The following is a 22,917-nucleotide window of genomic DNA, read 5'->3' as shown; positions in this document are numbered from 1 at the left end:
AACAATAACATAGCCCTTATTGCAGCAATAACTATATACAAGTATTGCAGAAGAAGTCCGCACTTGGGACGGGCGCCCAGCATCCACTACGGACTACGAGAAATAGATTTACCGGTAAGTAAAATCTTATTTTCTCTAACGTCCTAGTGGATGCTGGGGACTCCGTAAGGACCATGGGGATTATACCAAAGCTCCCAAACGGGCGGGAGAGTGCGGATGACTCTGCAGCACCGATTGAGAAACAATAGGTCCTCATCAGCCTGGGTATCAAACTTGTAGAACTTTGCAAAAGTGTTTGAACCTGACCAAGTAGCAGCTCGGCATTCCTAGTGGAATGGGTTTTAACTGATTTTGGCAGCGGCAATCCAGCCGCAGAATGAGCCTGCTGAATCGTGTTACAGATCCAGCGAGCAATAGTTTGCTTTGAAGCAGGAGCACCCAGCTTGTTGGATGCATACAGGATAAACAGCGACTCAGTTTTCCTGACTCTAGCCGTTCTGGCTACATAAACTTTCAAAGCCCTGACCACATCCAGTAACTCGGAATCCTCCAAGTCACGAGTAGCCACAGGCACCACAATAGGTTGGTTCATATGAAAAGATGACACCACTTTTAGCAGAAATTGTGGACGGGTCCGCAATTCTGCTCTATCCATATGGAAAACCAGATAGGGGCTTTTATGTGACAAAGCCGCCAATTCTGACACACGCCTAGCCGAAGCCAAGGCTAATAGCATGACCACCTTCCACGTGAGATATTTTAACTCCACTGTTTTAAGTGGTTCAAACCAGTGTGATTTCAGGAAACATAACACCACGTTAATATCCCAAGGTGCCACTGGAGGCACAAAAGGAGGCTGAATATGCAGCACTCCCATTACAAACGTCTGAACTTCTGGTAGAGAAGCCAACTCTTTTTGAAAGAAAATGGATAGGGCCGAAATCTGGACCTTAATGGAGCCCAATTTTAGGCCCAAATTCACTCCTGACTGTAGGAAGTGAAGGAAACGGCCCAGCTGGAATTCCTCTGTAGGAGCATTCCTGGCCTCACACCAAGAAACATATTTTCGCCATATACGGTGATGTTTAGCTGTCACGTCCTTCCTAGCCTTTATCAGCGTAGAAATGACCTCGTCCGGAATGCCCTTTTCTGCTAGGATCCGGCGTTCAACCGCCATGCCGTCAAACGCAGCCGCGGTAAGACTTGGAACAGACAGGGCCCTTGTTGCAACAGGTCCTGTCTTAGAGGAAGAGGCCACGGGTCCTCTGTGAGCATTTCTTGCAGATCTGGATACCAGGTCCTTTGTGGCCAATCTGGAACAATGAGGATTGTTCTCACTCCTCCTTTTCTTATTATCCTTAGCACCTTGGGAATGAGAGGAAGAGGAGGAAATACATAGACCGACTGGAACACCCACGGTGTCACCAGGGCGTCTACCGCTATTGCCTGAGGGTCTCTTGACCTGGCGCAATACCTCTGTAGTTTTTTGTTGAGGCGGGATGCCATCATGTCCACCTGTGGCAGTTCCCACTGATATGTGATCTGTGTGAAGACTTCCTGATGAAGTCCCCACTCTCCCGGGTGGAGGTCGTGTCTGCTGAGGAAGTCTGCTTCCCAGTTGTCCACTCCCGGGATGAACACTGCTGACAGAGCGCTTACGTGATTCTCCGCCCAGCGAAGAATTCTGGTGGCTTCTGCCATCGCCACTCTGCTCCTTGTGCCGCCTTGGCGGTTCACCTGAGCCACTGCGGTGATGTTGTCTGACTGAATCAGAACCGGTTGGTCGCGAAGCAAGTGCTCAGTTTGACGTAGGGCGTTTTATACGGCCCTTAGTTCCAGGATGTTGATGTGAAGGCAAGTCTCTTGACTTGACCACAAACCTTGGAAATTTCTTCCCTGTGTGACTGCTCCCCACCCTCGGAGGCTAGCGTCCGTGGTCACCAGGACCCAGTCCTGAATTCCGAATCTGCGTCCCTCTAGAAGGTGAGAACTCTGCAGCCACCACAGGAGTGACACCCTGGCCCTGGGGGACAGGGTGATTAACCGATGCATCTGAAGATGTGATCCGGACCACTTGTCCAGTAAGTCCCATTGGACGGTCCTCACATGGAACCTGCCGGAGGGAAAGGCCTCGAATGATGCCACCATCCTTCCCAGGACTCGAGTGCAGTGATGCACTGACACCCGTTTTGGTTTTAATAAATTCCTGACCAGTGTCATGAGCTCCTGAGCTCTCTCTATCGGGAGATAAACCCTTTTCTGGTCTGTGTCTAGAATCATGCCTAGGAAAGGCAGATGAGCCGTAGGAACCAACTGCGACTTTGGAATATATAGAATCCAGCCGTGTTGCCGTTACACTTCCAGAGAAAGTGATACGCTGTTCAGCAACTGCTCTCTTGATCTCGCTTTTATGAGGAGATCGTCCAAGTACGGGATAATTGTGACACCTTGCTTCCGCAGGAGCACCATCATTTCCGCCATTACCTTGGTGAAGATTCTCGGGGCCGTGGAGAGACCAAACGGCAACGTCTGAAATTGGTAATGACAATCCTGTACCGCAAATCTGAGGTACGCCTGATGAGGAGGATAAATGGGGACATGAAGGTATGCATCCTTTATGTCCAGAGACACCATAAAATCTCCCCCTTTCAGGCTTGCGATGACCGCTCTTAGCGATTACATCTTGAACTTGAACCTTTTCAGGTATATGTTCAGAGATTTTAAAGTCAATATGGGTCTGACCGAACCGTCCGGTTTCGGGACTACAACATGGTCGAATAATAAGCCCCTCCTTGTTGAAGGAGGGGAACCTTGACCACCACCTGTTGAAGATACAATTTGTGAATTGCAGTTAACACTATTTCCCTCTCGTGGGGGGAAGCCGGCAGGGCCGTCGGTGAGGGGGCATCTCCTCAAAGTCCAGCTTGTATCCCTGAGACACAATATCTATTGCCCAGGGATCCAACACGGAGTGAACCCACTTGTGGCTGAAATTACGAAGACGTGCCCCCACCGGGCCTAGCTCCGCCTGTGGAGCCCCAGCGACATGCGGTGGATTTTGTAGAGGCCGGGGAGAACTTCTGTTCCTGGGAACTAGCTGTGTTGTGCAGCTTCTTTCCTCTGCCCCTGCCTCTGGCAAGAAAGGACGCACCTCGGACTTTCTTGTTTCTTTGTGTTCGAAAGGCTGCATTTGATAATGTCGTGCTTTCCTAGGCTGTGCAGGAATATAAGGCAAAAGATCAGAATTACCAGCTATAGCTGTGGAGACCAGGTCAGAGATCCCTTCTCCACACAATCCTCAGCCTTCCATATGCCTCTTAAGTCGGCATCACCTGTCCATTGCATATTCTACAGGACACGTCAAGCAGAAATCGACATAGCGTTGACTCTAGAACCCAGTAGACTAATGTCTCTTTGGGCATGTTTAATATATATCTATCTTAAGATAGCATCTTTAATATATCTATCTCTCTCTATCTATCTATCTATCTATCTATATATCTCTATATATCTCTATCTATCTATATATCTCTATATATCTCTCTGTCTATCTCTATCTATCTATATATCTCTATATCTATCTCTATATCTCTATATCTATCTATCTATATATATCTATATATATCTATATATATATATATCTATATATATCTATATATATATATATATATATACACACACACACACACACACACACACATACATACATACATACATACATACATACATACATACATACATACTAGGGTCTCAATCTCTGCTGATAAGGTACCTGTCCACGCTGCTACAGCGCTATAAACCCATGCCGACAAAATCGCCGGTCTGAGTAGTGTACCAGAATGTGCACGCTATCTGCAGGATCCCTGAGGATAGCTGTTAAGTCAGGGCTACCTTTTGGGCAAACGTGACACCCTAGGGGAAGATTCCCATCGTATCCTGGCCCTAGTAGGGAAAGGATACTCCCTGAGAATTCTTTGTGGGAAACTGCAGTCTCTTGTCTGGAGATTCCCGCTCTTTTTCATCATGAGAGGAGGGAAATTTACCTCAGCTTTCTTCCCCTTAAACATGTGTACCCTTGTGTCAGGGACAGATGAGTCATCAGTGATATGCAAATCATCTATTATTACAATAATCATATATCGAATACTTTCCTGCCATTTTGGCTGTAACTTTGCATTATCGTAGTCGACACTGGAGTCAGACCCTGTGTCGATATCAGTGTCTATTATTTTGGATAGTGAGCATTGAGAGACTCTGAAGGTCTCTGCGACATAGGGACAGACATGGGTAGATTCCCTGTCTGTTCTCTAATCTTTTGTGCAATAAATTCACCTTAGCACTTAATTACACATATCCAAACAGGTGTCGGCGTTGTCGACGGAGACACCCCTCACACACACATTTGCTCCATCTCCTCCTTAGGGGAGCCTTTTACCTCAGACATGTCGACACACACGTACCGACACCACACACTCAGGGAATGCTCATCTGAAGACAATTCCCCCACAAGGCCCTTTGGAGAGACAGAGAGAGAGTATGCCAGCACACAGCCCAGCGCTATTAACCCAGGAATAACACAGTAACTTAATGTTAACCCAGTAGCTGCTGTTTATATTGATTTTTGCGCCTAATTATGTGCCCCCCCTCTCTTTTTACCCTCTTCTACTGTGTATCTGCAGGGGAGAGGCTGGGGAGCTTCCTCTCAGCGTTGCTGTGGAGAAAAAACATGGCACTGGTGAGTGCTGAGGAAGAAGCCCCGCCCCCTCGACGGCGGGCTTCTGTCCCGCTTAAATATACATTTACTTGGCGGGGGCTCATACATATATACAGTGCCCAACTGTATATATGCTAAACTTTTGCCAAAGAGGTCCCAATTGCTGCCCAGGGCGCCCCCCCCTGCACCCTGCACCCTTACAGTGACCGGAGTATGTGAGGTGTGTGTGGGAGCAATGGCGCACAGCTGCAGTGCTGTGCGCTACCTCAGTGAAGACTGTCTATTCCCCATGGTCCTTACGGAGTCCCCAGCATTCACTAGGACGTTAGAGAAATCCCTATTTTTCTTTTAGCCATCTGGGGGACGCTACGCACATACTAATGGGATTTCCCAAAGCAAGCTAATTAGAGGAGGGAGACCCAGATAGCATAGTGGTCTGTAAAATTTGACACCAAACAGAGGCAGTCTCCAAACCAAAAGTATGAAAATGGTAGAACTTTGTGAAGGTATGCACGGATGACCAGGTTGCTGCTCTACACAACTGCTCGACAGATACACCCCCCTGAACAGCCCAAGAGGCTCCAACAGCTCTAGTCCAATGAGCCCGTATTGGGTCAAGAACCGTAACATTGGAAGAAACGTAAGCCTGTCGAATAGTCAAAGTCACCCAACGAGCCACCGTGTTTTTAGAAGGCAGCTAACCCCGTTTGGGTGCGTCAATCAAAATCAGCAACGTATCCGTATGACGAATAGATTTCACTAAGAGACAAATAAATGCGTAAAGTCCTAACAACATCCAATAAGGCCAAACGGTTATCCTCTCCGGAGGAAGAAGGGGTAAACGCTGGCAGCACAATGTCCTGATTTAGGTGGAAAGCTGACGACCTTCGGAAGAAAGGAAGGTTTCATATGCAAAACCACTCGGTTATCATGAAAATCAACAAAGGTGGTCTGCAAGAAAGGGCCGCCAACTCCGAGACACGTCTGGCCGAAGCAATGGCCAAAAAGGAAAACAACCTTGAGTGTGATGAACCTTAATTCCACAGAGTCCAATGGTTTAAACGGAGATCTCTGAAGAGCCGTAAGAAATACATTTAGGTCCCAAGGAGGAACTGGGCGAACGAAAGGTGGTTGCAACCTAAGCACTCCCTGAAGAAACGTCTGGACCTCTGGAATGAGAGCCAACCATCTCTCAAAAAAGCACCGATAAAGGCAGAAACCTGCCCTTTAAGGGTGGAAAGTCGTAGTCCTTTTGGGAGACCATTCTGAAGGAAAGACAACAGGCGAGGTACTCTAAATAGGTCCGGTGCCAATCCGCATTTCTCACACCAAGCAATGTAAATACACCACACCCTGTGTTAAATTCCAGAAGTTACTGGCTTTCTATATGTATACAGAACGGGATACCAAGTGGCGCTACTTTATACACTCAGTGATACAACAATAATATGTAAGATTTTTGTAAGGGAATCGATGTTCCTTTCAGACTCACAAATACACTTCAAACAAAAAGGTTTTCACAACTTTCTCTTTAGATGATCAACTCTGGAAATGGAAAGGAACACAGAACATTTTGCAAACCTGTTGTTAGAGTAAGTGGGTTTTTATTTGTTACTGGTCTCACTCACATGGAGAAACAGATAAAAAGGCATGTAGAGATCAAATCTCTAGATGTAAGAGAATCCACTTTTCTCCATAAGGCACTTTAAAAGATAAAATAATAATAGTGCAATACTGCCTGTCTCTATATATTTTTATTAAAACACACTCACAAACATGAATTGAAAATAGGCATATAAAACAAATGGTGTGCTGGAGAGCCCTCCAGGAAAAACGGGATACTGCCAACAGTAGGCTGAGAGTATAGTCACCAAAGTCCCGGTTACTCTGGTGTCCCCCAATTCACTGGTCACGGCATCCGGCTCCTGGGTCCTCATGACAGCATAGAACGTCCCCTGCTTAAGCGCTTTCGGATAGAGATCCTTCTTCTGAAGCATGGGGGGGGGGGGGGGGGGGGGGGACGACACACACTCAAACACGCATCCTTCCCGGTTTAAATACTCTTCTAATTGTCCAACGCAAGGCACCTGAAGTGAGATGCACCGTCTTCGTCCTTCCTGTTACCGGTCCTACGCAACAGGAAGTGATGTTCTTGCGTTCCACATCTCTCGGAAGGCGCGTCACCGGAAGTGACGCGTGCGGGTCACACAGGTCTCCACCCGGCAACGCGTCTTTGGGCTTACGTCTCCTCATAGAATGATGTAATTTACCATTTCCTGGTATGCGTTCCAACATTTGAATGTTTGCGTTCCATCATAATTTTAAAAGAGATTTCTTAATTGCTCTTATTAAGAGTCTGTCCAAATTTGTGTGTGTGTATATATATATATATATATATATATATATATATATATATATATATATCTATATCTTTATCTGTACATATGTTCAGATAGTCTTGTTTTAAGATTTCTGCTGGTCTTTCCAACATATATTAGACCGCAGTCGCATTCAAGAGCTTAAACCACATTTCTTGAATTACAGGTAATGAATTCTCTTATTGGGTAAGTGGTGCCATTGATTGTAAACTCTTATTTTACTCACACCTTTTGTACATTTGCACATTGCACAAAGCCCACACCTGTAAAAACCTTTACTTCTAAAACTGCTTTTTAGTGGACCTTCAATTGAACTGAACTAATTTATCTTTTAAAGGACTTTGATCTCCTATAAAATAAAACTTGGTTAATTTGGTATTAAGTGCCCTATGATAGGGTCTTTAAGTACTTTCCAATGTTTGGTCATAATATATTCAAATTTCCTTATACTGAGAATTAAAATTTGATTTTAGGCTTCTTTTTATTTGTACCTTGTATTAGATCTATCCTATTCATTTTATTCACTCTCTGAAGCATCGTTTTCACAACTGGCCGAGACAATCCTTTTGCGCTTAAAATGCTGGATTCAAGACCCATGCCGTCAAAGCCAGTTGATTTAAATCTGGGTGGCGACACGGTCCTTTAAGAAGAAGATCTGGTCGCAGAGGTAGACCGAAAGGGCTCCCCGACTACCATGCTGTGCAGAAGCGTGTACCACTTGCGACACAGCCAATTTGGAGCTGCAAAAATGACTGGCAAGCCTTCTCGCCAAATGCGTTGAAGTATTTGTGGAATTAGGGGAAATCGGTGGAAACACATATCCCAGTTGAAACTGCCATGGAGCTGTCAAGGCATCGATTAGTGTTGCCTGAGGGTCCTGAGCACGTGATCCGTATTGAGGGAACTTCTTGTGGAAACGAGACGCCATCAGATCTATGTCGGGCATTCCCCACAGAGACACTAGAGCAAGAAACACCTCCTGGTGAAGCTCCCACTCTCCCGGGTGAACAGTGTGACGGCTTCCCAATTTTCGACTCCCAATGCCAGAGAATATATGAGAGACTTATTTCATGGCGTGCCAACTTCGAGTTCCGCTCTGTTTGTCTATGTAAGCCACCGCCATGGCGTTGTCGGACTGAATACGCACTGGATGATCCTGGACCATGGTCTGTATTTAAATGAGAGCATAGTGGATCGCTCTCAATTCCAAAATGTTGATCTGTAACGTCAATTCTTGACTGGTCCAGACTCCCTGAAAATGACGAGTTTGAAACACTGCTCCCCAGACAGTGAGGCTGGCGTCCGTGGTGACAAACATCCAAGACCAAATAGTGAATGGAGCTCCCTTGGTCAGAGCGTGGTTGTGAAGCCACCAGTGGAGAGATTGACAAGTCTGTACAGACAAATGGAACAATTGCGAGTCCAGGCGAGGTCCCATCAGAGTCCAACAGCTGAGAATTTGAGCCCGAAGTGGTCGTGCATGAAATCTGGCATATGGCACTGCTTCGAAGGTTGCCACCATCTTGCCTAACAACTGCATGCATCTGAGAACTGAGACTATCGGCAATTGTAACGGTGCTCGAATTCTGTCCTGAATCTTGTCCTGAGGAAGGAAAACTTTCTGGCTCTTGGGGTCGAATAAGAGTCCTAGAAACATCATCTTTTGGGAAGGAAGCAGGGATGATTTTGGAAAATGTATTATCCACCCAAATGACTGTAAGGTGTCTATTTGTGAGATGCAAGTGTTGGTGAAGAACAGTCTCTGATGGAGCCTTGATCAACAGATCGTCCAAGAAGGGAGTAATGTTGACTCCCTGACACCTCAGTACCGCCACGATATGGCCCATGATTTTTGTAAACATCCGAGGAGCCGTGGAAAGACCGAACGTAAGAGCCTGAAACTGAAAATGCCAAGGGCCGACTGCAAATCTCAGAAGATATTGGTGACCTGTCCAAATGGGAACATGTAGGTATGCATCCTTTATGTCTATGGAAGCCAAATATTCCTCCAGTTCCATGGAGGCGATAACTGAACAAATATATTACATTTTAAATTTCTGTACAGAGATACGGATTTAGGCATTTGAGATTTAAAATGGACCGAAACGAACTGTCCAGTTTGTTTACGAGAAAAAGATGAGTAAAAGCCCTGACCTTTTTGTTGACTGGGAACTGGAAGAACCACTCCGTTGCGTAAAAGCGTGTATGTCGCTTGAATGAGAGCTTGCCATCTGGAGGGATCGCTTGGAAGAGGGGTGACCAAAAAACGATGTGGGACTGGCTCCTCGAGGTCTAGGATATATCCTCGGGAGATGACCCCCGTCACCCACCCATCTGGATTCGACTGAAGCCACACTTCCTTGAACTATAGTAACCGACCACCTGTGATCTCTCCAGAGACCTCGAAGCGTCATGCGGCAGGCTTGTCGGTAGACTTGATGGTTGGTCTACGAGTTGCCTGTGATCCCGTACCTCTGAACGCTCCTCTACGTGGAAATCTTGAAAAGGCCCGAAAGGACTGGAAAAACTTCCCCTGCCCAGAGTACGAAAGGATCGAAACTTCATGTTTTTTGGTTTTTGAGGGGCAACGGGAAGAAAAGGACTCTTGCCTCCAGTAGTATTGGAGATAATTTTCGTTAGTTTCAAGCCAAAAAGAAACTCCACTTCAAAGGGCACAGCTGTTAAAGTCTGTTTTGAATCAGAGTCAGCGTCCCAAACCCGAAGCCAGAGCGATCTTCTTGCCGTTACCGCTAATGCAGACACACGTGACTGGAGCGCAGCAGAGTCCAACAAGGCCTCTCCTACATAAGTTAGAGCTTCAGAAATCTGTTCTGCTAATTGAATGGCTTCCAATGGATCGTCAGATTGCATTCCAGACACCACCTGTGCTAACCAGTCATCCACGGCCTTAAGAACCCAAGCGCCAGTGAGGATTGGACGTAGAGAAATACCTGATAAGGGAAACATAGATTTAAGAATTGCCTCTATTTTTCTATCTGTAGAATCCTTCAAGGTAACGGATTGTATGGAGGGAATAACCATAGCCTTCGCCAAGTGTGTAATAGGTGCATCTACCTTTGGGGCGGTTTCCCAAAATTTTGTGTCCTCCTCCATAAATGGATACAAAAAATTCAATTTCTTAGGGGCCTGGAAACAAGAGTACGGTTTAAGCCAGGGCTCCTTCAAAATATCTGCAAAGTGTGAATCAGAAGGGAAGCCAGCCACTCGCCTTTTCTTCCTTTTGAAAAAGGCTGTTGACGTCTCCGCCACCGCCGTATCTTGGAGATAAAGAGTCCTATCAGTAATCTAACACCTAAGCTCGAAGAGAGCTCCTCCTCTTCCCAAGCCGAAGCATCCTCCCACTCCGGGTCCACTTCGCCCTCCTCTAAGGGAGAGGCTACTGGATCTAACTCCTCCCCTGGAAAAGTTATAGCGGGTAATGGGTGTGAGCGTTAAGTGGCTGTAGTATTACCCGAAGAAGTCACTATCTTGTTCAAGGACTGAGCTAAAATCAGAGAGACACTTGCCCATATTTTTCGCCCACAGTGGCTCCTCAGGAGTCTGACAGGAATCAGTACCCGATCTGGACTGACGCAAATCTGATATCGGCCATGTTTTTGGCCCACAGAGGCATAAGACTGATCTGCGGAACTTCCCTGCTGGTCCACTACCGGTGTTCCAGAGCATGTAGTACAGAGTACCTGCGTCCGTGCTGCCTTTTGAAAGCTTGGACCAGGGAAAAGATGTGTGGGATACACTGAAAATAAACGTCACACACACATATATATATATATATATACACACATATATATATACATACATACACAGACAAGGCAGTCGGCACTCACAGGGTTAAACACCACAACCAGCCTCCGTGCGACGTTCAGAATATCAATGCACCACTCCAAAAAAGAACGGCACTGGGGGCAATAAATTCAGGAATAATGGTGTATTTAAAAGCGACAGCTGTTTCAGGGCAGTAGCCCTTTCCTCAAGCAGCAACAACACCAAATGCTGGACTAAACAAACAACACTTACCCCACCTAAATACCCGCTGAGGCGCTCACCGCCGCATCCTCTCCACGCGTCCCTGCTTCCGGAAATGAAGCCGCCTGGTCACTTCCGGTGAGCGCGTCACCCGTTGTCATGGGGACCCGCTGACAAGTGGTGAACCGCATGTTTAGTCCAGCATTTGGTGTTGTTGCTGCTTGAGGAAAGGGCTACAGCCCTGAAACAGCTGTCGCTTTTAAATACACATCATTATTCCTTAATTTATTGCCCCCAGTGCCGTTCTTTTTTGGAGTGGTATATATATATATATATAATAAACTCCGGCACTCCAGTCCTCCCCCTCAGGGTGTACCTTGCTCAGGTGCCTTCCCCAGGGAACCAGTCCCTGACATGTGCAACTTGAAGAAATAAGAGGCGGCACTCAGAGGCTTTGGAATCAGTGAAAAAAACTTATATTCGTGAGGTCAACGTTTCGGGGACCACCTCCCCGTCTTCAGGACAAATACACAGTGCAACAGTGAAACTTAAATACACACTTACCCCCCTCCTCCTTTCGGTCTCCCCGCCAGCGCCCGCCACGGCCATGCCAGCCGCACTTCCTGTCCGGCATACTGCATACCTCCCTCGGGCGGAAGTGACGTCGCGGTATCTTGCTGGCCGCGTGACCATGGCAACGCTGGGGGGGGGAAGAAACAAGTGCACACATGAATTTCCGTGTTCCATACTATTGGAAAGCCCACATTTATTTCCCACACTATAAAAATATATCCTAAAAGCAATAAACTAAAACACAATAAATACATCCTAAAAACCTGTGACAATACATATGGGCAGCTTCTGTCAAAACTCCCATCCATGTGTTCACCTCATCCCCCTCCTACCACCTACATAAAAATATTTTTGTGATTAAGACCTGTGCATCATCCTAATTAGTTGATTCCAGGATATATGATACATAGTGTATTTGTACACCCACATCTAAACTGCGGTCTATCCTCAAACAGTGTTCTGTATGAAATTCTTTGTAATCACTACCTTTTCTCCCAATGATAAATATCTATCTCAGGCTATTGAACTGCTCTGTTACCTCTCCTCTTACCACTCAGACCTCTCCATTTATATCACATATTTTTTTATATATATGGCATTCTGTGAGTGTGAGGGCTCTTTTAAGGTGCTGCTTACTCCTTACAGGAAATTAATGAGGCCCAAGCTGTCATTTAAACCTCCCGGTTTCATAGTGTTTAACCTGTGAATCCACCTGGATTCTAATCTCAGTAGCTGTTGTCCTCTGTTTCCACCCCTGGGTAGTTCCGGCACATGATCGATGATCTTGTGCTTGAATGTTGCCATCCCATGCCTATTTTCCAGAAAGTGCCTGGCCACTGGCTGATCTCCACTGCCTGTGGCCAGTGCGTTACGGATTGCCTGCCTGTGTTGGGCCATCCTCGTCTTGAACTGGCATTCAGTTTTGCCAATGTAATAGCGCCCACATGGGCATATGATGGCATACACAACAAATTTCGTACTACATGTTAACGGCCATCTGATTGGGAATTTCTTCCCTGTATATGGGTGGGCAATGTTATCTCCAGGTGACATGTGTGAACATGTAGTACAGCCAGTGCATTTATAGCATCCGTTTTTGCTTGTCAAGAAATTTGTCGGGGTTGTTTTTAATTTGGACATGTCCGTTTTCACCACAATATCTCTAATGCTTTTGCCCCTCTTATAGCTCGGCATCGGTCTTTTGTCCTGAAAGATTTTTAAATCCAGGTCAGAAGTGACCATCGGCCATAATTTTCTCACCTTCTGTTTAATGCCCTCACTTCTTGTTGAAAACTCATTGACCCATGGAATAACTTTGGACATGTCCCTCCCTTACCATGGATGGTTGTAATAGGTCCTCTCTGTTTTTGTCTACAGCTTTCGCTCTGGCTACTCTCAACAATCTCAGGGGATATCCTCTCTGGAGGAATCTCTGTTCCATCTCATCCAACTGTATTAACATCTCGTTCCTATCACTATTTACTCTACATACGCGTAGGAACTGAGAATAGGGGAGGCCTTTAACTGTTGCTGGGGGGTGAAAGCTATCATGTCTCAGCATAGTGTTGCGGTCTGTAGGTTTTTTGTACAGCCCCGTAACAATCCGTTGTTCTTGGATTCTGATACAGATATCCAAAAAACAAATTTCTGTTTTACTGCATGTGCTGGTAAATTTTATAGGGCTGATTGTGGCATTGTGTGTCTTCACCAAACTATTCAAAGATTCTTCTGTGCCCTTCCAAAACAGCAGTAGATCGTCTATATAACGATAGTAAATAAATAGACAATCTGCCACTTCCTTTTCCGCGAAAAACTCCTCTCTCTCTACCTCCCACATGTAGGAGTTTGCAAACGAGGGTGCCACCGAAAATCCCATGGCACACCCCGTTTGCTGCCTGTAATAACCTCCGTCAAAGATGAAAAAGTTATGGGTTAAGGTAAATTCTAACTAGGACATGAAAAAATCTACGTCTGGTCCCCCATAATGCACATTACCTGTAATCAACCGTCTCACAGCCTGTAACCCCTGTGCATGTGGTATACATGTATACAGGCTTGTGACATCCAATGTTGCCAATATTACATCACTTGGTACTTCCTTGATAGACAAAAACTTTCTAAGTAACATACTAGAATCTTTAAGATGGGAAGCTGTGCTCTGAATACACGGCTGTAGGTAAGTATCCAAGTACACTGCCACTGGTTCGCACAGAGACCCCCGAGCCGATATTATCGGTCTGCCTGGAGGCCTCTGTGCGTCCTTGTGTATCTTGGGGATCGTGTAAAAAATAGGTGTAATCGGGTATTCTGGGCGCACAACCTTTTAGCTATATCTGCTGTTATAACCCCCGCATCCTGCGCCTCCCGTAACAAATTCACCAGTTGCATTCTGTACTTTTGTGATGGATCAGAACTCAATCTACAATAAGTGTCCTGGTCACTCAAAAGTCTGTGACACTCAGCCTTGTACTCTGCAACATCCTGCACCACTACAGCCCCTCCCTTATCCGCATTGCGAATAACAATGTCTTTGCGGTTACCAAGTCCCTTCAAAGCCACGCGTTCTTCTCTCTGTAAATTATGGTATTTATGAGACCCTGTTTCCTTTCCTGCTGTTTCCAGCATCCTATGAAAAGTTTTCAGGGATGCATTTTGAGTTACAGGATCAAAACGCGACTTGGGCCCCAACTTCTGTATTCTCGGTGGTAATGCAATTTTATCTTTTTTTTTTTTAATAAAGTAATTTTTATTCAGTAGTCTGAAGAATAAGGTACAGACATTGCAGAGCATTATCATATCACAAACAATACATCCAATCGTCTTGAATCAGAGCCACGTTTTAAACTAAGCTTACAACAATGAAATATCAGTTCAGTTTCAAGAGGAAATATACAAGGATTTCCTATTGTTCGGACCTTTAGGGTCTGCAAAATCCGTAGCCAACTATATTAGTCTTCATTAACTTTTATATTTACACCCGTAACCTAAACAGTAAGAAAAATAACAAAAATAACAAAAAAAAAAGGGGGGGGGGGGGGGGGGGGAGGCAGAGTGAGAAGGAGCCATCCGATTCAGGACCCCATTAGTCATACAAATAAGTAGGCGAACACGCAGGGCCCAACCGCCAAATATCTCAGTATACATCAGTTATAGTAAGTTATTGATATGCTAGCACTTCAGTGCCCACTATATTTGGGGAACCATATGAGAATGGGGGGAGTCCAGCCATGGAGACCAAACCTTTTCAAACTTGGCTGATGCGTTTTGTTTCATATAAACGTATCTTTCCTTAATTATTGTGTCGTTAATTAAGGTCTTAAGTGCAGATATTAACGGGCCTTTAGGGGCCATCCACATCCTTGCAATGCAAACCTTAGCCAAGGCACATACATTTAGAGCATAGAGACCCGTTGAAACAGACACAGGAGCAAAGCATCCCATCCCCAAAATACAGAATTGTGGGGTAAGCAGTCCGCCAGGCACTCCCGTACTCTCCACAATTGACCCGACCCCCGACCAGAAGGCCCTCAATCTCGGGCAGTCCCACACTAGATGCCAGAATGTTCCCACCGCCCCCCCACACTTAGGACAAAGGCCAGATCTGCCCGTCCCAAAAGTAGCTAGCCTAGCTGGAGTCATATATGTTCTGTGTAAAATGAAGAATTGAATCTGCTGATATCTAAGGGACTTGGTAACCTTGGCAGGGTATTCCAGAGCAAGGACCCAGTCCTCCTCAGTTATTAGACCCAAATCCTCCTCCCACTTTCCACGGAGACGTGTCAAAGGGTCCGTATGGAGCTTGGTAAGAAGATATCCATACGCAAGGGAGACCATCTTAGCCCGACCCAAAGTAGCCACAAAAGTCTTGATGGGGAATGGGAGGATTCATGGGGGGGATTCAGCAAATTGGGACTGGAGGGCGTGACGAAGCTGGAGGTATCTGAAGAAGTAAGAATTGGGTAGGTCAAATTCATCTCTCAGTTGTTGAAAGGATTTAAGTGCATTATCTAGGTAAAGTTGAGAGATAGAAATCACCGATCTAGGGGCCCATACCTCCCGCCCCTCAAGTGCATGCAATTCAGGGAGCCAGTCAGAGTACCATAAGGGGGTATCTGGGTCCAGGCCATCGTACCTCAAGAGGTCTCTCAGGGCCCGCCAAATCTTTAAGGCCTGAAAAATGATAGGGGGAAGAAACCTAGCTATGCTCCCACTCAATAACACCTGCATAGGAGAGAGGTGGGGAAAGTAACAACGAATAAACTCACAATGCAAAGAGTCAGCCCCAGAGTTTTGTGCCCATACAGTGATATGAGTCAGCTGAGCAGCGAAGTAATACATCTGAAAGTTAGGTAGAGCCAGGCCGCCGTCAGATCGCTGTCTGGTAAGGGTATTTAGCTGTATCCTAGGTCGTTTATTAGCCCAGATCAGTGAGGACAGAACGCTATTCAATTTCCTAAAGAATATTGGATAAATATATACCGGGGACTGGAGAATAATGTATAAGAGTTTGGGCAGTATAATCATTTTAATGAGATTAACCCTGCCAGACACCGTCAGTGGAAGCTTACACCAAGTCTTGGATTTGCCCGTGACCCACTGCATGGTCGGGTCCAGATTCAGAGGGACAAAATCAGAAGGGTCGTTAGTTATTTGGATTCCAAGGTACTTAAATTGTACCGTTGCAATTTTATCTTTAACAGGTGGAATATTGCTGAAATGTTCTTTAATTTTTAAGGTGCGATGTAATTTAAATGTATCAACAGTCCATCCAAAATCATCACCAAAATTAGTAGGTACATATGATAACCCCTTATTAAGTACACTAACCTCAGCAGGGGTGAGGGGGATCGAGGACAAATTGAAAATTAACGTGTCTTCCCCTTGGTGGTTTTGGTCTTGCCTTTGTCTTTGATTTTGTCCTCCCCGTCGCGTTTGCCTCCTTTTCCTCCCCGAGCTGCCACCACCGCCCGGGTATTTACCCCTAAAGGGGTTCTCTCACTTACAGACATAGCTGAGGATTTGTTGGCTTCCTCTGAATCACTTGCCGAGGTGTTATATTCTCTGCCCCCGCTTCTGAACCTCACATTACGGGTGGGTTTCCTCCTGGTGTTTTCCATATTGTTGTTACCCAGCCAGGTGTACACTCTATGTTGGGTGTAATCCATCTGTACCTTTCGTAATTTTTCTTTCTTGAATTTTATGAGGTTATTTTTATATTGCTCCACCTGCTCCCCAAGCTTAACCATCCAGATTTTGGACTGTTCCAGGGCTAGAACCGATGCATGTTCCGTCTCAAATTTGTGCATATTCTCCCTGGTTTTCTCCAACTCCTTAGTGGATTCCTCCACCACTAGTAAAACCAAGTCCATGGAACATTTATTTAGAACAGCGATCCATTTCTTGCAAAATTCCATGCTGTATCGCCCAATCGTAGGGATATTGTGGACCCTGAAGCCTCTCGGTAACTGTTTCGCTCGATAATAATCGGATAAAGTCCGGCTGTGGTATAAATAATCTAATTCACGTTTTTTCAGGCGGAACAACTCTCGCTGGACATCCTCACCAGAGGGTACAACGGTCTCTGTAAATGCTGGTTCCTTCTGCAAGATTCTCTATGCTTCCACATCTGAGAAACTTAATGTATCGTATGTGTCACAATGGAGCAGGAATGAGGTAAAATCTCCACTTTCTTGTGCAGTCGTAGCCATCTTTATCAGGTATCAAAGTGCAACAGTGCTTGTGCAGTATTGATGTGCAAAACAGTGCAAACAAAGTGCTGGTGCTAATAGGAATAAAAAAACCTGATGAAGCAGGGTGGTCTAATGTTGAAAAAAATGTACTAGGTGCCTTGAGTAGTCCTTTACGCCTGCACGGCGTGCAAGGACTATACGTATGCAGTAGATAAACTCCGGCACTCCATTCCTCCCTCTCAGGGTGTACCTTGCTCAGGTGCCTTCCCCAGGGAACCAGTCCCTGACATGTGCAACTTGAAGAAATAAGAGGCGGCACTCAGAGGCTTTGAAATCACTTAAGTTTCACTGTTGCACTGTGTATTTGTCCTGAAGACGGGGAGGTGGTCCCCGAAACGTTGACCTCACGAATATAAGTTTTTTTCACTGATTTCAAAGCCTCCGAGTGCCGCCTCTTATTTCTTCAAGTTGCACGTCAGGGACTGGTTCCCTGGGGAAGGCACCTGAGCAAGGTACACCCTGAGGGGGAGGACTGGAGTGCCGGAGTTTATCTACTGCATACGTATAGTCCGTGCACGCCGTGCAGGCGTAAAGGACTACTCAAGGCACCTAGTACATTTTTTTCAACATTAGACCACCCTGCTTCATCAGGTTTTTTTATTCCTATTAGCACCAGCACTTTGTTTGCACTGTTTTGCACATCAATACTGCACAAGCACTGTTGCACTTTGATACCTGATAAAGATGGCTACGACTGCACAAGAAAGTGGAGATTTTACCTCATTCCTGCTCCATTGTGACACATACGATACATTAAGTTTCTCAGATGTGGAAGCAGAGAGAATCTTGCACAAGGAACCGGCATTTACAGAGACCGTTGTACCCTCTGGTGAGGATGTCCAGCGAGAGTTCCGCCTGAAAAGACGTGAATTAGATTATTTATACCACAGCCGGACTTTATCCGATTATTATCGAGCGAAACAGTTACCGAGAGGCTTCAGGGTCCACAATATCCCTACGATTGGGCGATACAGCATGGAATTTTGCAAAAAATGGACCGCTGTTCTAAATAAATGTTCCATGGACTTGGTTTTACTAGTGGTGGAGGAATCCACTAAGGAGTTGGAGAAAACCAGGGAGAATATACACAAATTTGAGACGGAACATGCATCGGTTATAGCCCTGGAACAGTCCAAAATCTGGATGGTTAAGCTTGGGGAGCAGGTGAAGCAATATAAAAACAACCTCATAAAATTCAAGAAAGAAAAATTACGAAAGGTACAGATGAATTACACCCAACATCGAGTGTACACCTGGCTGGGTAACAACAATATGGAAAACACCAGGAGGAAACCCACCCGTAATGTGAGGTTCAGAAGCAGGGGCAGAGAATATAACACCTCGGCATGTGATTCAGAGGAAGCCAACACATCCTAAGCTATGTCTGTAAGTGAGAGAACCCCTTTAGGGGTAAATACCCGGGCGGTGGTGGCAGCTCGGGGAGGAAAAGGAGGCAAACGCGACGGGGAGGACAAAATCAAAGACAAAGGCAAGACCAAAACCACCAAGGGGAAGACACGTTAATTTTCAATTTGTCCTCGACCCCCCTCACCCCTGCTGAGGTTAGTGTACTTAATAAGGGGTTATCATATGTACCTACTAATTTTGGTGATGATTTTGGATGGACTGTTGATACATTTAAATTACATCGCACCTTAAAAATTAAAGAACATTTCAGCAAGATTCCACCTGTTAAAGATAAAATTGCATTACCACCGAGAATACAGAAGTTGGGGCCCAAGTCGCGTTTTGATCCTGTAACTCAAAATGCATCCCTGAAAACTTTTCATAGGATGTTGGAAACAGCAGGAAAGGAAACGGGGTCTCATAAATACCATAATTTACAGAGAGAAGAACGCGTGGCTTTAAAGGGACTTGGTAACCGCAAAGACATTGTTATTCGCAATGCGGATAAGGGAGGGGCTGTAGTGGTGCAGGATGTTGCAGAGTGCAAGGCTGAGTGTCACAGACTTGAGTGACCAGGACACTTATTGTAGATTGAGTTCTGATCCATCACAAAAGTACAGAATGCAACTGGTTAATTTGTTACGGGAGGCGCAGGATGCGGGGGTTATAACAGCAGATATAGCTAAAAGGTTGTGCGCCCAGAATACCCGATTACACCTATTTTTTACACGATCCCCAAGATACACAAGGACGCACAGAGGCCTCCAGGCAGACCGATAATATCGGCTCGGGGGTCTCTGTGCGAACCAGTGGCAGTGTACTTGGATACTTACCTACAGCCGTGTATTCAGAGCACAGCTTCCCATCTTAAAGATTCTAGTATGTTACTTAGAAAGTTTTTGTCTATCAAGGAAGTACCAAGTGATGTAATATTGGCAGCATTGGATGTCACAAGCCTGTATACATGTATACCACATGCACAGGGGTTACAGGCTGTGAGACGGTTGATTACAGGTAATGTGCATTATGGGGGACCAGACGTAGATTTTTTCATGTCCTTGTTAGAATTTACCTTAACTTTTTCATCTTTGACGGAGGTTATTACAGGCAGCAAACGGGGTGTGCCATGGGATCTTCGGTGGCACCCTCGTTTGCAAACTCCTACATGTGGGAGGTAGAGAGAGAGAGTTGTTTTTCGCGGAAAAGGAAGTGGCAGATTGTCTATTTATTTACTATCGTTATATAGACGATCTACTGCTGTTTTGGAAGGGCACAGAAGAATCTTTGAATAGTTTGGTGAAGACACACAATGTCACAATCAGCCCTATAAAATTTACCAGCACATGCAGTAAAACAGAAATTTGTTTTTTGGATATCTGTATCAGAATCCAAGAACAACGGATTGTTACGGGGCTGTACAAAAAACCTACAGACCGCAACACTATGCTGAGACATGATAGCTTTCACCCCCCAGCAACAGTTAAAGGCCTCCCCTATTCTCAGTTCCTACGCGTATGTAGAGTAAATAGTGATAGGAACGAGATGTTAATACAGTTGGATGAGATGGAACAGAGATTCCTCCAGAGAGGATATCCCCTGAGATTGTTGAGAGCAGCCAGAGCGAAAGCTGTAGACAAAAACAGAGAGGACCTATTACAACCATCCATGGTAAGGGACATGTCCAAAGTTATTCCATGGGTCAATGAGTTTTCAACAAGAAGTGAGGGTATTAAACAGAAGGTGAGAAATTTATGGCCGATGGTCACTTCTGACCCAGATTTAAAAATCTTTCAGGACAAAAGACCAATGCCGAGCTATAAGAGGGGCAAAAGCATTAGAGATATTGTGGTGAAAACGGACATGTCCAAATTAAAAACAACCCCGACAAATTTCTTGACACGCAAAAACGGATGCTATAAATGCACTGGCTGTACTACATGTTCACACATGTCACCTGGAGATAACATTGCCCACCCATATACAGGGAAGAAATTCCCAATCAGATGGCCGTTAACATGTAGTACGAAATTTGTTGTGTATGCCATCATATGCCCATGTGGGCACTATTACATTGGCAAAACTGAATGCCAGTTCAAGACGAGGATGGCCCAACACAGGCAGGCAATCCGTAACGCACTGGCCACAGGCAGTGGAGATCAGCCAGTGGCCAGGCACTTTCTGGAAAATAGGCATGGGATGGCAACATTCAAGCACAGGATCATCGATCATGTGCCGGAACTACCCAGGGGTGGAAACAGAGGACAACAGCTACTGAGATTAGAAACCAGGTGGATTCACAGGTTAAACACTATGAAACCGGGAGGTTTAAATGACAGCTTAGGCCTCATTAATTTCCTGTAAGGAGTAAGCAGCACCTTAAAAGAGCCCTCACACTCACAGAATGCCATACATATAAAAAAATAAGAATTTACTTACCGATAATTCTATTTCTCATAGTCCGTAGTGGATGCTGGGGACGCCGAAAGGACCATGGGGAATAGCGGCTCCGCAGGAGACTAGGCACAAAGTAAAAAGCTTTAGGACTACCTGGTGTGCACTGGCTCCTCCCCCTATGACCCTCCTCCAAGCCTCAGTTAGGATACTGTGCCCGGACGAGCGTACACAATAAGGAAGGATTTTGAATCCCGGGTAAGACTCATACCAGCCACACCAATCACACCGTACAACTTGTGATCTGAACCCAGTTAACAGCATGATAACAGAAGGAGCCTCTGAAAAGATGGCTCACAACAACAATAACCCGATTTTTGTAACAATAACTATGTACAAGTAATGCAGACAATCCGCACTTGGGATGGGCGCCCAGCATCCACTACGGACTATGAGAAATAGAATTATCGGTAAGTAAATTCTTATTTTCTCTAACGTCCTAGTGGATGCTGGGGACTCCGAAAGGACCATGGGGATTATACCAAAGCTCCCAAACGGGCGGGAGAGTGCGGATGACTCTGCAGCACCGAATGAGAGAACTCCAGGTCCTCCTCAGCCAGGGTATCAAATTTGTAGAATTTAGCAAACGTGTTTGCCCCTGACCAAGTAGCTGCTCTGCAAAGTTGTAAAGCCGAGACCCCTCGGGCAGCCGCCCAAGATGAGCCCACTTTCCGTGTGGAATGGGCTTTTACAGATTTTGGCTGTGGCAGGCCTGCCACAGAATGTGCAAGCTGAATTGTACTACAAATCCAACGAGCAATCGTCTGCTTAGAAGCAGGAGCACCCAGCTTGTTGGGTGCATACAGGATAAACAGCGAATCAGATTTTCTGACTCCAGCCGTCCTGGAAACATATATTTTCAGGGCCCTGACTACGTCCAGCAACTTGGAATCCTCCAAGTCCCTAGTAGCAGCAGGCACCACAATAGGCTGGTTTAAGTGAAAAGCTGAAACCACCTTAGGGAGAAATTGAGGACGAGTCCTCAATTCTGCCCTGTCCGTATGAAAAATTAGGTAAGGGCTTTTATAGGATAAAGCCGCCAATTCTGAGACACGCCTGGCTGAAGCCAGGGCTAACAGCATTACCACTTTCCATGTGAGATATTTTAAGTCCACAGTGGTGAGTGGTTCAAACCAATGTGATTTTAGGAATCTCAAAACTACATTGAGATCCCAAGGTGCCACTGGAGGCACAAAAGGAGGCTGTATATGCAGTACTCCCTTGACAAACGTCTGAACTTCAGGAACAGAAGCCAGTTCTTTTTGGAAGAATATAGACAGAGCCGAAATTTGAACCTTAATGGACCCCAATTTGAGGCCCATAGACAGTCCTGTTTGCAGGAAATGCAGGAAACGACCCAGTTGAAATTCCTCTGTAGGGGCCTTCCTGGCCTCGCACCACGCAACATATTTACGCCAAATACGGTGATAATGTTGTACGGTTACATCCTTCCTGGCTTTGATCAGGGTAGGGATGACTTCATCCGGAATGCCTTTTTCCTTCAGGATCCGGCGTTCAACCGCCATGCCGTCAAACGCAGCCGCGGTAAGTCTTGGAACAGACATGGTCCCTGCTGGAGCAGGTCCTTTCTTAGAGGTAGAGGCCACGGGTCTTCCGTGAGCATCTCTTGAATTTCCGGGTACCAAGTCCTTCTTGG

At 45.7% G+C, this 22,917-nt stretch overlaps 1 protein-coding gene across 1 annotated transcript in view; it reads right to left on the bottom strand.

Moving 5' to 3' along the window:
* The window catches only part of POP1 (POP1 homolog, ribonuclease P/MRP subunit), a 128,694-nt gene that overhangs the window by 2,729 nt on the left and 103,048 nt on the right, over nucleotides 1–22,917 (bottom strand). The window lies entirely within an intron of this gene.

The sequence above is a fragment of the Pseudophryne corroboree genome, chromosome 5, assembly GCF_028390025.1.
Source record: "Pseudophryne corroboree isolate aPseCor3 chromosome 5, aPseCor3.hap2, whole genome shotgun sequence".
NCBI lineage: Eukaryota > Metazoa > Chordata > Amphibia > Anura > Myobatrachidae > Pseudophryne > Pseudophryne corroboree.
The sequence above is the reverse complement of the archived record's forward strand: the minus strand, read 5'-3'. Positions and strand labels throughout refer to the sequence as shown.